Source organism: Elephantulus edwardii, unplaced genomic scaffold (assembly GCF_000299155.1).
Source record: "Elephantulus edwardii isolate Elephantulus edwardi_28Jun2011 unplaced genomic scaffold, EleEdw1.0 scaffold00239, whole genome shotgun sequence".
NCBI lineage: Eukaryota > Metazoa > Chordata > Mammalia > Macroscelidea > Macroscelididae > Elephantulus > Elephantulus edwardii.
The window spans coordinates 1,204,916-1,222,824 of NW_006399989.1; the positions used below are offsets into that span (position 1 = coordinate 1,204,916).

Sequence of the window (17,909 nt, forward strand, 5' to 3'; positions counted from 1 at the left end):
TGTGCCATTGAGTCACCTGTGACTCATAATGACCCTATCCTGAGCCAGTCACACACTCTGACACACCTAACTTCATTATCCTAGTACTGTGTCAGTCTTATCTCATAGAGAGTCTTCCTCTCTTGTGCTGTCCCTCCACCCTTCCAAGCATGATGTCCTTCTCCCCGGATGGTCCCTTTTGTATGCATGCCCAAAGTATGTGAGATGGAGCTTCAAAATCCTTGCCTCCAAGGAGCAACTTGGTTTCACCCTCTCCAGGACAAACCTGTTTGTTCCCTTGGCAGTCCGTGGAATGTTCAACACTCTTCTCCAGCAACAGAATTCAAAGACATTGATCCTACTTCTGTCATCCTTAGTCATTGTCCAGCTCTCTAATACATAGCAAGTAATTGCAAAGACCATGGCCTGGATCAGGTGCACATTAGTCTCCAGACTGACATAATTGATCAATATAGGAGTAAACTGCCTCATCTTTCTTCTTAGAAGCAGCTGGTGGGCTTGACCCATAAACCTTTCTGTTAGCAACCCAACACTTAATCCGCTTACCACCAGGGTTCATATAAGAGGAAATAAAAATCCACCTACTGTCTTTGAGTTTTCTACTCATATTGTTGTTAGGTGTCCTTGAGTCAGCTGTGACCCATAGTGACCCTATGTACAGCAACTCTGAAGCCTGCCCTGTCCTGAGCCAGTCTCACTGATTCTGAGACACCAACCTCCACTGCCCTAGTTACTATATCATTCCATCTCATCTGAGGTCTTCCTCTCCTGCACTGTCCCTCCACCCTCCCAAGCATGGTCCCTCCTGACCACATGCTGAAAGTATGTAAGACAGAGCTTCAAAATCCTAGCCTCCAAGGAGAAACTTTGTTTCACCTCCAAGACAGACATATTTGTTTTGTTGGTAGTCCATGGTATGTTAAAGACTCTTCAACTCATAGCCACCCTCTGTTGGGTATTTGAAGGCTATAAATCTTAATGGAAGGAGACTGTCTCTCTCACAAGGTATCTGGTGAATTCCTACTTTTTCAGTTAACCCAACATCTAACTCACTGTACCACCAAAGTCTTTTATAATGGGGATCAAAATCGAACTTCTTATCAATGAGTTGATTTCAATTTATAGCAGAAATTGATTTTCTGAGACTGTAAATCTTTGAGAGCAGGCTGCCCATCTTTTTTCTGGGTCAGACTTTTCAAGTATAAATCTAAAACCCATTGTCATCAAATCACTTGAGATTTATACCTATTGTCCCTTAGGTTTCCAAGGTTCAACACTTAATGCCCCACAGGATAACCCATCATTATCCTGTGGACCAGCTGCTTATAATGAAAATGTTATGTGTCTTTGAGTTGGAAATGACTCATAGTGGCCCCTCTAGCAAAGGCTGTAAAAATCTTATGGGAGATTACCCATCTTTCTCCCACAGAACAAACGGTGAATTCAAACTATGTGCTCTTGGGTTGGCAGTGCAACTCCTTACCTACTAGGCCACCAGAGCTCTCTGTAATGGGGATATTATTATGTGCCATTGAGTAGACTACAATGCATAGTGATCCTGTGAGTAAGGGACAGTTTGAACCCTGTCCTATTCCATGCCATCCTCATACTTTCTGATATACTTGAGCCCATTGTTAACAGTCACCATGTCAATCCATCTTGTTGAGGGTGTTCCTCTTTTTCTCTGATAATCCACCTTTCCCAGCATGATCTTTTTCCAAGGACTGGTCCCTCCTAATAATGTGCCTGCAATATATGAGATAAAGCTTGCCTCCAAGGAGCATTCTGGTTGAACTTTCCCTAAGATACATTTAATTATTTTGGTAGTCTATGGTTTATTGTATTCTACACTAGCACCATAATTCAAAGACATCAATTCTTTGATCTTCCAACTTTCACATATATGAGGGAATGGAAAATAACAGGGCTCTGGTCAAATGCACCATAATCCTCAAAGTGACATCCTTGCTCTTTGGCACTTGATTTTATCAATAGTGGTAAGAAGCTGTGCTGCAGTCCCAAAGGCAAGCAGTTCAAATCCACCAGCAGCTCCACAGCAGCAGGATGGGAAGTCTCTTCCCATGCGATTTACTGCCTCTGAAATGAGTCGGTTCTGACTTGAGGGCATACAGCAACATACACTGATTTCTTGACTCCTGCTTCCATGATTTTGATTATGGATCCAAAGTAAAAGGAAAAATTTCACAACTTTTATGTTTCTTCATTTATCATGTTGTTGTTTACTGGTTCATTTGTGGATTGTTTTTGTTTTTTTCCTTGAAATTTAGGTATAATTCTTATGAATACTTTGGTGTAATGGTTTAGGTAGGCATATAAATAATGATTTTTTTTTAAATGAATGCACTTGGCATTGCATGCTAGTTTGTATGGTCTGGGAAAGAATAAGAGGTTTTTGTTATATTAATAATAAATGTTTCGTATATTTTTGAGTCAGGCCTGTGATTTTTGTGTTGCTCCCTTTCTTCCCAACCTTCCTTCTAACAATCTAGGGTTTTGGTACAAAATCAGTGTCTTGGGTATACTATGGTGTTCCTGTGAAGAATCATTCCTCATTCCTGGTTTTCAATATGAAAGTTAGAGGTCAGAAGAAGAATTGTTACCTTTGAGTATAAAAGTTTTGAAATGTACTGTGTGTTTCACAGCAAAAAATGGGAATAGGGTCACTAGGAATTGTTTGACTTAATTGCACATAGCAACAACTGCTAGCTCTTCTTCAAATATTCCTATTGCTTTTCTCCACCTTTCCTTGGTCCTTCACACCAAAGTGAATATCTGATTCTTGAAATTTTTTGTAGGTGATAAGAATAATTCCTATTTGACAGTTTAATTTGGGATGAAAGATGCCAGACTTATTTTCTGTTGTATATTAACTTACTACCTCTTGTTGCATTCTGTTGTTTTATTGTTCGTTTTCTAACAAATAGAAATGTTATAAGTCTTAATTGCTCAGTGGTAGTGGTTTTTAGAACACTTGATTGTCCTCATGCGAAACCTAAACTCATACCAGGAAGCAGGCCTTAGAACAGAGCAAGGAAATTACTGCATGGTTCAAAATCAGGGAAGGGGTGTGTCAGGGATGCCTCTTGTCTCCGTACCTTTTCAGCCTATATGCAGAACAGATCATTCGGGAGACTGGACTTTATGAGGAGGCATGTGGCATTAGGATTGGAGGAAGATTCATCAACAACTTACATTATGCAGATTGTACAACTTTGCTTGCTGAAACTGAGGAGGACCTGAAGTGCTTGCTGCAGAAGGTCAAAGACTATGGTCTTCCATATGGATTGAAGCTTAACATCAAGAAGACAAAGATTCTCATCATTTGGCCAATTGGCAGCACTGTGATAGATGGAGAAGAGATTGAGGTTGTTAACAATTATAGCTTGCTTGACTCTACAGTCAACACTCTTGGCACCAGCAGGCAGGAAATCAAAACACAAATTGCACTGGCAAAATCTTTCAGGGACCTCTCCAGAGTACTGAGAAGCAATGATTTCTGTCTAAAGACTAAGGTGTACCCGATCTAGGCCATGGTCTTCAAATTGCTCTGCATCAGAGAGCTGGACAGTGACTAAGGATGACAGAAGAAAAATTGATGCCTTTTTAGTAGTGCTGGAGAAGAGTCTTAAACATAGTGTGGACTGCCAAGAAAAGAAATGTCTGTCTTGAAGAGGGTGAAACCAAGTTTCTTCTTGGAAGCTAGGATTTTGCAGCTTCATCTCACATATTTTGGGCATGTAGCCAAGAGGGACCAATCCTTGGAGAAGGACATCATGTTTGGAAGGGTGGAGGACCGGCAGGAGAGGAAGATCCCTGATGAGATGAATTGATACAGTAACTGGGGCAGTGAGAGTAGGTGTGTTGGAGGCACAGGGCAGGCCAGGCTTTAGAGCTGTTGGACATAGTGTGCTATGAGTCACAGGTGACTTGACCATAACAGCAGTGATTTTTTAAGTAGGAATAGGATTATATATGGGAGTGGAAAGTTACCTAGGATTAAAAATTTACCATGGATTAAAAAAAACAAACCACCAGTACCAAACACACTGCCTTTGAGTGGATTTTACCTCATGACAGCCCACTCTGGGTTTTCTGAGGCTATAAATCTTAACGAAAGGAGCTACCTTATCATTCTTCTGTGGAGTGGCAGGTAGGTTTAATTACCTGACCTTTTGGTTAACAAAACATGCTAACAAGGATTCTTTGATTGTGACTCATGGCAGATTTCCAGGACTGCCCATGGTACCAATCTTTATGGTAGAAGACTGCCCATCTTTTTTAGAGTGGTTGTTGAGTTCAAATTCTGACCTTTGTTTGATACATTATGAACAATGCCCCTAATTAACTATATGTGTATTAGTTGGGTCATTGTTGTTTTACTTTCATTATGTCTTGAGTGAAAGTTCACAAAACAAATTTGGTTTTTCATTCAATTATTTATACATATTTTCTATAATAGCACATATACCTACAATATAACCAGATTCATCCCAATTCTTTCCTTTAATTCTCATTCCCATTAATCATTCAGTCCTACCTCCTTGGGCAAATTCTCTTCTTTTGACCTTGTATGGTTGATAATTCTAAGGCTTGAGTGCCTCCTTAGTGTTGTTGGTCTCCTTATAGCCCTGCCTATAAAGAAAGATAAGTCATAGGGTAAATTTTGTTCCAGGTTTGAAGGATGACTAAACACTATAGTCTTGAAAATATGTGGACTCTAGTTTTGAACTTCAGATTGTGCTTTATTTAAAATGCTTTGAGGGTAATGTAATTTTCACTTTCCACCTGAAAATCACTTTCTGTTTTAGATTTTATGTTGTTGCCTTTTAGAAGTCATGATTAGAAATTAACTAAACTTCAGTTTGATGCTTTTCATTTATAAATAAATAAATCAATAAATCTGAAAATGATAAATAACCTAGGTGTGATCTCAAAGGTTTGATTTATTTTAGATTTCTGAGGAGAGAGGAAGAAGTGGCAGTGCCATTAAAAAGTTTGCCTATAGTTATCATTTCTCCTCCCTGTATGGCCATAAAACATACATAGCTATGAAAAATAATTTTTGTATATGATTTTTTTTTTCACAAAATAAGTAAAAATTACAATTTCATTAGTAGGGAATTCTGGTGGCCTAGTGACAGGAAGCTGTGCTGCAATCCCAAAGGTCTGTAATTGAAAGCCACCAGCTGCTCCGCGGGAGAAGAATGTGCAGTCTCCTCCCCTGTGATTAACTGCCTCTGAAAACCAGCTGAAGGGTCAGCTATGGGTTGGTTCTGACTCTATGGTACACAATAACAACAATTTCATTAGTATCAAATTTATAAGTTGAGTTTCCAGTGTTAACTTTGCTAAGTGTCAGAAGTATTGCTATAGTTTGAATTCTTTAGTTACTGCTTTAGTTACTGGTCCTAAAATTATGATAGGAAGGCTAAAATTATGTTTACCTTGATGTAATGGTTAACTTCTCCACAACCTAATAAATTTGTTGCTTTTCTTTCCTCCTTTTTTTTCTTCTCTATAGGCCTTCCACTAGTTTGACCTGAGTGAGTTGGTGTGCCAGAGGAACCAGTAGACCCAGTTGGTAGAAAGATTCAGGAAGCTCTTGAAGCAGAATTGGTATTTTCCACCAGGATGAGTATAATTGGTTTTGATTCTAGGTTAGTTTATAGATCTTTGTGGGTAGTATGTTGTTTCCTGGAATGGCTATGGTGGGGGCCTATGTACTCCCATTCTGTGATTGATTTACATTGATTTTTCCATTGTCTGGATCTGATGTGGCACTGATTTCTCCTTTAAGTTAGATTATTAAAGGAAACCAATTAACTTGAATCCTGTCTGTACATGGTTTTTAATAGCACCCTAATTAATATTGGGGGGGAAGATATTCTAACAGTTCTTTAAAGAATTATGAAAAGTTTCAAACATTAAAAAATTAGAGAAGAGTACAATTACTTACATTAAAAATATATAAAATTATCCAGCTTAAATGGTTATCAACCTGCAACTATTTGATATCATCTATATTCATTGCCTTTCCCCTCACACATTTATTTTGAAACTAATCTTTGATGATATTTTTTTGGTAAAATACTTGTTTTTATCTAAAAAATTGGACAATCTTAAGCATAATTTTGATCACTTCATAACTAACAATTTAAGGGTTTTGTTTGTTTTTTGTTTTTTTTTTAGCATCATTAGATAGAAAGTTGATGTTCAGATTTCCTCCCAAATGTTTTGTTTGAATCAGCATCAAAAGAAAGTTCATTTATTGCAAATATTTTCTTAAATTTGTTTTAATTTTTAGATTACTTGCCTTGCTCTTTCCCCCTTCTAATTTATTGTTGAAGAAATTGTCCTATAGTGTTCCTCACATTTGGTGACTAATTTCTGATTATGTCTGTAACAAAGGCTCAGACATAATCAGTGATTCTGAGGATGGTGCAGGATTAGCCACATTTTGTTCTGTTAACATGTGACTAGACTGGACACCTAATAACAATAACCATGATATCTAACCCATTCTTGGTAAGTTAGAGACAGTGGCAAATCTTTTAAATCCCAGTTGGAGTTGATCCTGCTGGCCTACACATTATCCCAAAATAACTAGTTAAGAATTCTTTTTTGGTGACAAAAGACTGATACCTGACATTTAATTCCATGTCTCAACTCCACCGAGAAAATAAGTCTCCTGGTAGAAGAAACTAATGTTTCCTAGATAATAACCTGATTGTGCATTGGGGGTCTTTCACGCATAGTTTAATCTTTTTAACCACTCAAATTTGACTTAATAATGCTTATTTTTATTCTTTTGGTGTTGATGTTTCAGTTGTAACTTCATGCTACTAATTCTTACTAATCTTTAACAGATACAGGTTTTGGAGCATTTTTAATCTTTAGTTAGTTTGTGCAGCAGTTTTGTTTTCCATTCAGTAATTCATACAGAAATTGGTTTGTAACATTGATTGCAATCTCTACAATGTACCAGCACTCTCCTCATTTCCACCCTTGGTTCTTGGTTTCCATTTATCTGATTTCCTTGTCCTTCCTGCTTTTTTTGCTTCATTTTTGAGCAGATGAGCTTTTGGTCTTAAGTAGTTGATTTTTCTAAGTTGCACATTCGGCATGGCTGTTAAATTGATTTTGGAGGTTTTTTAATAGGCCAGTTTATTTGGTTGAGGAGGTGGCCTCTGGGAGTAGCATCTTTTCCATAGTTATTGTGTGCCATTGGGTCCAAATCAGGAACCAACACATATCTGACTATCCAGCAGGTTTTCAGAGGCAGTTAATTACACAGGAGGAGATTGCCCAACCTTCTCACACAGAGCATCTGGAGGGTTTGAACTGTGTATCTTTGGGATTACAGTGCTACTTCTTAACATTAGGCCATAAGAGCTTCCAGTCCCTATCAAACCAATTCTACATTTATACCATCTATTTATCATCTTTTTTTTATGTACTTTGCAAAGAAATTTATTGTATTTTTTTTACTTGTTTTGTTCTACTCTACCTTGATTCTGTTAACCTCCTAAGGTTGATTCTTTGTGTATAAATTATTTCTTCATTTTTTTATATTAGTGGACTTAAACAGTAATTTTGTCTTTGTGACTGACTTATGCCAGTCAGCATAGTTTTAATTTCACTCATATTGTATGGTATTTTCTTAATTCTTGGTTGTGTTTTAATGATGTATAATGTTTGATTCCCCGCATGGATTCCTCTGTCTCCCCCTCTGCATGTCCCGGGAACGATCTTGGCATAGCCTTGGGCCTTTTGTACCTGTGGACGAGGCAAAGTTTTTCCCACAAGTCGCTTCTCTATTGGCTGGCCCCCGGTTTTGCCCGCATGGATTCCTTTGTCTCCCCGGTTCTGCCCGTGTGGATTCCTCTGTCTCAATTGACATATTTCAGCTAACAGATGCTGCCCTGGATGTGCTCACCAAGTTGTGCCAAGAAATCTGGAGAACAACCACTTGGCCAACTGACTAGAGGAGATCTATATTTGTTCCCATTCCAAAGAAGGGTGACCCAACAGGTGTGGAAACTATAGAACCATATCATTGATTTCACACGCAAGCAAGAATCTACAGAAGATTATCCAAAAACGACTGGAATGGCACATCAGGGAAATGCCAGAAGTCCAGGATGGGTTTAGAAGGAGTCGTGGTACTAAGGATATTGTAGCTGATGTTAGATGGATCTTAGCTGAAAGCAGGGAATACCAGAAGAATGTCTATCTGTGTTTCATCGATTATGCAAAGGCGTTTGACTTCGTGGATCGTAACAAACTGTGGCTGACTCTGAGAAGAATGGGAAGCCCAGAACACTTGATCATGCTTATGCGAAACTTATACTTGGACCAGGAGGCAGTCGTCAGAGCAGGGAAATACTGCATGGTTCAAAATTGGGAAAGGTGTATACCAGGGATGTGTCCTATCTCCATACCTTTTCAACCTGTATGCAGAACAAGTTATCCGAGAGGCTGGGCTCTATGAGGAGAAGTGTGGTGTCAGGATTGGTGGAAGATCTATTAACAGTCTGCGCTATGCAGATGGCACAACCTTGCTTGCTGCAACTGAGGAGGACCTGAAATGCTTGCTGCAGAGAGTCAAGGACTGCAGCCTCCAATATGGATTGAGGCTCAATGTCAAGAAGACAAAGATTCTCACCCCTGGACCAATTGGAAGCATCAGGATGGATGGTGAGGAGATTGAGATTATTAACAACTTTAGTCTGCTTGGCTCCACAGTCAACACTCTTGGCACCAGTAGCCAGGAAATAAAAAAACGTATTGCGATGGGAAAGTCTGCTGTTAGGGACCTCTCCAAAGTACTGAAGAGCAATGGTGTCTCTCTGGAGACTAAGGTGCATCTGATACATGGCATGGTCTTTGCAGTCGCTTGTTAAGCATCAGAAAGTTGGACAATGACTAGAATTGATGCCTTTGAGCTGTGGTGCTGGAGAAGAATGTAGAATATCCCATGGACTGCCAAGGAAACAAACAGATTCATCCTGGAGAGTGTTACACCAGGCTGCTCCGTGGAGGCAAGGATTCTGGGGCTTCGTCTGACACTTTGGGCATGTTGCAAGGAGAGACAGGTCCTTGGAGAGGGACATCATGCTTGGGAGGGTGGAGGGACAGTGCAAGAGGAGAAGACCCTCTATGAGGTGGATTGATTCAGTGACAGGATGATTAGGATGGGTGTGTCAGAAGCAGTGCCATTGGCACAGGATAGAGCAGGGCTTAGGGCTGTTGTACATAGGGTCACTATGAGTTGCAAGTGACTCGACGGCACATAACAACAACAACAACAACTACGTTTTATTGTGTAACTGTACCACAATTTCTTTAGCCATTTTCTGTTAATGGGCACTTGAGTTGGTTCTAATGCTTTACTGTTATTAATAGTTATTCAATAAAATGAATGTGGATATATCTATTTATATCACAGCTCTTCCTTTTTTTTTTTAGAAATATTATTTTATTGGAGTAACTTCATTTTTAAAAAGTCCTAACAAGCATTTAAGAAAAAAAACATACATAGCTTCCATAGGAATAAAGGCAAACAAAATAGAGTTGTTGATTGCCTCCAGTGATAGTTCCTAAAAAAAGGAAAAAAAATGTAATGTTTAACCTTTCTTCTTTTGAGGCACAGTAAGCAAACTACACAATTTATATGTAAGATTTTCTTACTTTATAAGGAGCAAGAATTGAGATCCTCTTTTTGATGCAGTTCAAATAAAAAAAAAAACCCAGAAACATCTTGACCAAGATGAGGAGGAAAAGAAATCCTCCTTCACCACTGTGATTCTCATGCAGTAAAGTCCAAAGGTCTGTTGAATCCACCTTTTCTATTGATGCACTGCCTGTACTTCCTCTTCTGAGATACATTTATGGCATAGACATTTACAGAACCATCTACCTTCCCTTTTGTGGAGTCAAGGAGGCAAAACTCCATTAACTTCATCATTTCTGTTTTTTCCTCTGTTTTGCCCTCCAAGTCCCCTGTGGCTGCTGTTCTTTGCTCTTTGTTTCTTTTCTTCATCTTTCTTTTATTTTAGAAGGGGAAGGGGATGTAGATCTATGTCATTTTGGGGATCTGGATTGTCTTCTGTGTGGTAATTCAGAGTGGCTCTTTCTTTGATCTCTCGCCCATGACCTGGACCTTTCTTGGCATTTGTATTCCCTCTCTTGAGATGTGGACCAAAATCACTTTTGCTCTCTTCTTGGATAGCGCCTGTTCTGAATCCTTTTACTTTCACTGCCCCAGCTCTTATTTTTTTCAGGGCATATACCTAGTAATGAGATTGAGGAATCAAATGGTATTTCCTTTTCTACGGAAGCGCCAAATGACTTTTCATGGTGGTTGCGCTGTTTTACATTCCTGCCAACAGTGAATGAGAATTTCAGTCTCTCCACACCCAGATCAGCATTTGTTGTTTAATAGCTCGGTTGAATATTGCTGTTTTTGTTGGGGTGAAGTGACACCTCATTGTTATTTTGACACTCTGGTAACTGCAGTACATATGATTGTTGGCCTTCTCAGTATCATCTTGGTTAAATGCCTAGTTCATGTTCTCTGCTCGTTTTGTGATTGAGTGTGTCTTTTATGTTGTTGAGGTGTTAGAATTTTCTATCAGTTTTAGCACGAGTAAATAAGAGGATGGCATAGGAAAAGGCAAAGGTCAGATCTAGCCATATAGTTCAGATCTAGTCTTGTTCATAGGGCCATTATAAGTAGTAGTTGACTTAGTGGTACCTAACAAAAACATAATTACACATTTCTTGAGGGTGGGAATCCTGTTTCCTATGTGCCTTGTGCAGATAAGTCAGTTATCAGATAGATCATTAGTGAATATTTTGTCCTAATCTTTAAGTTCTCTTTTTAGAATTACATAAAGATTTCATTTTTAAGAGGTCCAACCTAAGGGAATAGGAGGACTTGAAGCACTCGTTGTAGAAGATCAAGAACTATATATTCTTCAATGTGGATTACATCTTAATATCAAGAAAACAAAATTTAATAGAGAAAAGAAGGAAATTGTCATCTTATTGGATCCACAATCAACATTTTTGTTTCAGCAGTCAGATAAAGAGGCCATAGCAGTGGGAGAGTCAGCTGTCAGAAATCTATCCAAAGCCCTGAAGAGCAACAATGTCACTAAGGCCATGGTCTTTGTAGGCACATGCTATGCATCTGAGACCTAGACAGTGAATACTTTTGAGTTGTGTTAGGGAACAATACTGAAGATCCCATGGACTGCCAAAAGATTAAATAGATAAGTCTTAGAGAAAGCGTGATGTATAGCCAGAATGCTTCCTAGAGGCAAAGCTTTATCTCAGCTGCTTTGGACATGTTATTAGGAGAGGTATTCCTTGAAAAGGACCATCACACTTGGAAAGGTGGAGAGTCAGTGAAAGAAAGGAAGACACTCAGTAAAATAGATTGATACAGTAACTAAGGCAGTATGTTCAAGTGTGTTGGATATGGTAAAGATGGCACAGAATAGGACAGGATTCAGATCTGTTGTTTGTAGGGTTGCTATGAGTTGTACTTGATGGCAACTAACAAGGGAGTAAACAGAGTCACTTACCAAAAAGAACTGACTGACATGGGTCCATTTCAGGAAGTAGCATATGATCTAGAGCAAATGGTAATAAAGGAAGAAGTTCAAGCTGCACTGAAGTCATTGGCAAAAAATAAGTCCCCAGGAATTGATGGAATACCAATTGATGTGTTTCAGCTAACAGATCCAGCCCTGGATGTGATCACCAGTCTGTGCCAGGAAATTTGGAAGGAAGCTTCCTGGCCAACTGACTGGCAGAGATCCATATTTTTTCCCATTCCCAAGAAAAGTTATCCAACAAAATGGAAAATATCGAACAAAGTCTCTCATATCACTTGGAAGCAAAATGTTGCTGAAGATCTTCCAAAAGCGATTACAACAGTGCATTGATAGAGAACTGCCGGGATGTCAAGCTGTGACACCAGAGATAGTACTGCTGATGTCAGATGGATCTTGGCTAAAAGAAGAGACTATGCAAAGGCATTTGCCTGTATGGATCATAACAAATTATGACTGACATTGAGAAGAATGGGAATCCCAGAACACTTCTTGTGCTCATATGAGACCTGTACAAAGACCAGGAAACTGTTGTCTGGATAGAGCAAAAGAACACTGAATGGTTTAAAATTAAGAAAGGTATGCTCCAGGGCTGCATTTTTTTCTTCATAACCTGTTCATTCTGTATGCTGAGATAATAATTTAAGAAGCTAGACTTCATAAAGAAGAAAGTGGCATTAGAATGAGAGGAAGACTCATCAACAACTTGCATTGTGCAGATGACACAGCCTTGCTTATTTAAAGTGAGGACCTGAAACACTTGCACAACATCAAAGTCTACAGCCTTCCATATGGAGCACATTTAAACACCAAGAAGACCAAAATGTTCAGCACTGGGCCGATAGATGGACAAGAGATAAAAATTGTCAACAATTTAATCTTTGGATCCATACCAACACACTTGGTACCAGCAGCCAAGAAATCAAAAGATTAATTGCATTGGTAAAGTCTGCTTGCTGTCAAGGGCCTTTCCAAAATACTAAGGTGCAATGATACCAGTTTAAAAACTAAGGTGCACCTGATTCTGACTATAGTCTTCTTAATCACGTACAGTGAGTGCATCTGAGAGCTAGACAGTGAATAAGGATGCCAGAAGAATTGATGTCTTTGAGTTTTGCTGTTGGAGACGAGTGCTGTCAAAAGGACAAAGTGCAACCAGAGTGTTCCTTGGAGGCAAAGATGATGAAGCTTTATCTCATAATACTTTGGGCATGTTAAGTGTGACCTTTCCTTGGATAGGTAGAGGATCAGTGAAAGAGAGGAAACTCCTTAAGATGGATTGACACAGTGACTGCAGCAATGGGCTCAAGTGTGTCAGAGATGATGAGGATGGCTGGAAAAAGAGCAAGAGCTGTGTGAAGATGGCCTTATCTGATTTCTGCACAAAGGAGAGCTGTCCCCACCAACAACATATACAACACAAACCAGTTCTCATGAGGTCAGATATGTCCCCCACACTCCACACCTCCTTCCACTAATTCCACCACCAATCTTGCTGCTCTTCTGGGTTATCGGTTGTAGTAATTCACAGAGAACATGGAGTCATACTACTATGGGGTTTATTAGGGATATAAGATATAGCTTAATTTGGTAATAGGATACGATTTCTCAGTCAAGACCGCTTCCTTTTAGCCTTCAGCCTCATGGCTTTAGGCCAGCATTGTAAAATTCTTAGTTCTGCCAATTATGACTTCCACCTCTCACCCCCTCAGTCCTCCAACACACTTGTGCAAAAGCTCTGACTGTGGAGCAGTCAGACCTAAGGTCAGTTCAGTCTCATGTCAGGCCTCTGATTCTCTCCTGCTGCTCTTCTGTATGTAGGTCTGTCTGGTATAAGAATCTATGGCCCCAAAGGGAGCATTACATTTTCTACTTCTTTTTTGCTGGTGTTGGTAATTCTCAAATTCTGTTGCTGAATCTGCTCAATTTAACTAATGGTGAGACTAGCCAGATCTCTTGTGGATAGACTAACACATCCTGTTTGCCTATTCCTGCCCATCCACATGGCAAAATCAAATAGCTAGGAAAGCCATTTTGAACAGTAAACCCTTAACACCTCAGTGGCACAGGATAGGACAGGATTCAGATCTGTTAATAGGATTGCTGTGAATCTTACTTCATGGCACCTAAGAATAATAGCAACACAGTGCTTGCTGCAGAAGATCAAGGAGTACTGCCTTCAGTTTGGATCATTTCTCAACCTCAAGAAGACAACATAGTCATCACTGGAAGATGACAATATCTGAGGTTATGAATTGATTTCATCTTGCCTTGATCTACAGTCAGCATCCTTGGTGCCAGCAGTCAAAGTCAAAAGACATTGCATTCTGTATATCTCCTGTCAAGGTGTTAAAGATCAGTGATACCAATTTAAAGACAGGTGCATAAGATCAAGCCATGATCTTTCAGTTATTTGTTATGCATCCGAAAGTTGCAGTGAATAACAGAAGAATTGATATCTTTGAGTTGTGATGTTGGAGAAGAGGACTGAATATCCAGTGGACTACCAGAAGAGCAGATAAACACTTGGAGACAGTGTAGCCAGAGTGCTCCTTGGAGGCAAAGATGGTGAAGCATCATCACACATACTTTGAGAATGTTGTTTCGGACACGCTAGGCCTTGGGTCTTGGAAAATGTAAGACAGGAAGACTCTCAGTGAGATGGATTGGCATGATAACTATGTATCAAAGATGATGAAGATTGCACAGGATAGGACAAAGATTTGGATCTGTTGTTCTTAAGGTCACTGTGAGTCAATCTAGTTTCATTTCTATCAGCTTGAGAAATGAAAAGCGAGTTCTTTTTGTTTTCTAACTCCAGCTCATTGTCTTTATAATGCTTTGTTTTGTTTTCTCAAGCTGCATTTCTCCTCCTCCTCCCTTTTTGGCTTCTTGACATTGTAGTGTAATTTTAAGAATCTTGACATTCATTTTAATCTTTTTTCCTCTTCTGGTTTTGTTTTCTTCATGGATGATATCCTTGATGTTATCCAACAGTTCATCTGGTCTACCATTGTTTGTGTTCAGTACCTTAAACCAGAACAGTACGCTGACAGAATTAACAGACATTCAAGCTCATTTCAGAAGAGACATCATTGCTGATAAGAGATGAATTTTGACTAAAATGCTGATAGATGAATTTTGACTAAAAGCAGAGAGGACACCGAAAGGATGTCTGTTTTTTTATTTGCTATACAAAGACTTTTGACTGTGTGGATCATAACAAATTATGAGTAACATTGAGAGGAATGGGAATCCTAGAACCTGTAATTGTTCTCATGCAAATGAAATCTATACCTAGATCAAGAAGTTGTTACCTGAGGGGAGCTCTGGTGGTCTAGTGGCAGGAAGCTGCACTGCAATCCCAGAGGTACACGGTTCGAATCCACTAGATGCTCTGCTGGAGAAGGAGGAGCAATATCCTCCTGTACCAGTCAGATATGATTTGACGGTACATGCACACAAAATAAAAAAAAAGTAGTTGTTACCTGAATAGAGCAAGGGAATACTGCATGTTTTAAAATCAAGAAAGATGTGCATCAGGGCTGTATCCTTTTTCTATGCCTATTTGATTTATATGCTTAGCAGATAATTCAAGAAGCTGGGGTGTATTAGGAAGAATGTACTATCAGGATCAGAGGAAGCCTGTGTTACGCAGATGTCAAAACCTGTGTTACACAGATGACCTTGCTTTCGGAGAGGGAGGAGGACTTGAGGCACCTGCTAATCAAAGTCTTCAGTATGGACTGTACCGTGACAAAATTATCCTTCCTACTGCATAACATCCTGCTAGAATGAGAGAAGATTACGGTTGTAAGTGATTTCATCTTGCTTGGACCTACAATCAACATCCTTGGTGTATCAGCAGTCAAATCAAAAGAGATGTTACATTAGGGAAATCTGCTGTCAAGGATCATTTCAAGGTACTGAAGAGCAGCAGTGTCAGATTATAGTACATTTGATTCAAGCCACAGTCTTAAAATTACTTGCTGTACATCTGAAAGTGGACAATGACTAAGGGACAAGAAGAATCAGTACTTTTGAATTGCGATGTTCATAGGGTTGCTGTGAGTTGTACTCACAAAGATGATGAAACTATCTCAGATCCTTTGGCATGTTGTTAGGAGTGCTAACCCTTTGGAAAATGATAACAGACTGGGAAAGGTGGTGGTTATGTATCTTCCAGTAGGAACCAACATATTGCTGACCCTCTAGTGGGTTTTCAGAAGCAGTAAATGGCACAGGAAGAGATTACCCATCTTTTCCACCACAAATGGTAGATTTGAACCATGTGCCTTTGGGTTGGCAGCCCAGTGCTTTACCACTGAGAAAAGAATACTCTTAACAAGATGGATTGATAACACAGTGACTGTAGCAGTCACTTCAGGTGTATCAGGGATGGGGGAGGATGATGCAAGATAGAGCAGGGTTTAGATCCGTTGTTTTTTTAAGATCAGTATGAGTTGTCGACTCAATAAGAACAACAATCTAATTTATCTCCTATTGATAGTATATTTGTATTTTGTGTTCCGTTCAAACCATAGTTTGATGCCTCTGAAGTCTGCCTCAAGTTTTTCTTTGATAAATTCCATAAATTAATTTTTACTCTAACCTCTTTGATCCATCTTGAGTTATTAAAATGGTGTCAGTTGTGGCTCTTGTTTCAGTTTTCTGCTGGTGGATAGCCCAGTTTTGCAGGCACTATTTGTTGAGACTACTCCCTCTGCTTAATGAATTTTATCTCTTTGTCGAAAATAATTTTGTCTGGGGCCCAGGATGTAGAGTTGGCGGTGCCTGATGGCTCATTTGAGGCGGAGTTGGGTGGGGTAGAGAATAGGGAGCGGTAGTCGGGGGTGGTGGGGGAAGGAGGAGGTGGCGAATCACTTATAAATGGTGCCAAAGCAGGACCCAAAGCCTAAATTCCAAGAGGATAAGCGAGTGCTGTGCTTTCATGGGCCTCTTCTTTATGAAGCCAAGTGTGTAAAGGTTGCCATAAAGGACAAACAAGTGAAATACTTTCTACACTACAGTGGTTGGAATAAAAACTGGGATGAATGGGTTCCAGAAAGTAGAGTGCTCAAATACGCAGATACCAATCTGCAGAAACAGAGAGAACTTCAGACAGCCAATCAGGAGCAATATGCAGAGGAGAAAATGAGAGGAGCTGCCCCAGAAAAGAAGACATCTGGTCTGCAACAGAAGAATGTTGAAGTGTAAACAAAAAAGAACAAACAAAAAACACCAGGAAATGGAGATGGTGGCAGTACCAGTGAGACTCCTCAGCCTTCTTGGAAGAAAAGGACTTGTGTAGATCCTACTGTTGAAAATGAGGAAACATTCATGAACAGAGTTCAAGTTAAAGTGAAGATTCCAGAAGAACTAAAATCATGGCTTGTTGATGATTGGGACTTAATTACTAGGCAAAAACAGCAGTTTTATCTTCCTGCCAAGAAGAATGTGGATTCCATTCTTGAAGATTATGCAAATTACAAGAAATCTCGGGAAACACAGATAACAAGGAATATGCTGTCAGTGAAGTGTGGCTGGGATAAAAGAATACTTCAGTGTAGTGTTGGGCACTCAACTTCTCTACAAATTTGAGAGACCTTACTATGCAGAAATCCTTGCAGATCACTGTGATGCACCCATTTCCCAGGTGTATGGAGCACCACATCTACTGAGATTATTTGTGTGAATTGGAGCAATGTTGGCCTATACACCTCTGGATGAGAAGAGCCTTGCTTTATTACTGAACTATCTTCATGATTTCCTAAAGTACCTGGCAAAAAATTCTGCCGCTTTGTTTCGTGCCAGTGATTATGAAGTGGCTCCCCCTGAGTATCCTCAAAAAGCTGTGTGAGACTGCTAACACTTGCTTATATATTTGGAACTCTGTACACACGTTTTTGTTCTTAGTCCTTCTCTTGTACAAATGATGAACTTTGAAAATGTTAGCATATAACGAAATTGATGTATGTTTGTTTTCTGTTTGATTTTAAACAGAAAATAAAAAGGGTTGGTATATAGCTCCTTTATTTCTTTGCTTTTTTTTTATTTCAAAAATTGCTGCCAGTGTATTCAATGATGGACAATGAAAAGACATGCTGTAGAGTGTTTTATTACCTAGTTGACAAAGCTGCTTTTGAATGCTGGTAGTTCTGTTCCTTTGACACTGTGCACTTTTATAATATGTGTTAATACTGTATGACAAAATGCTCTGATTCCTAGTGCCAAAGGTTCAATTCAGTGTATATAACTGATATAACT

The 17,909-nt window shown here is 39.4% G+C and overlaps 2 pseudogenes; one reads left to right on the forward strand and one right to left on the reverse strand.

Annotated features, from left to right (window-relative positions):
* Nucleotides 1-9,829: 9,829 nt before the first annotated feature.
* Nucleotides 9,830-13,763, reverse strand: LOC102844167 (annotated as a pseudogene).
* A 2,769-nt stretch (nt 13,764-16,532) lies between these two features.
* On the forward strand, nt 16,533-17,502 carry LOC102856138 (annotated as a pseudogene).
* Nucleotides 17,503-17,909: the final 407 nt, after the last annotated feature.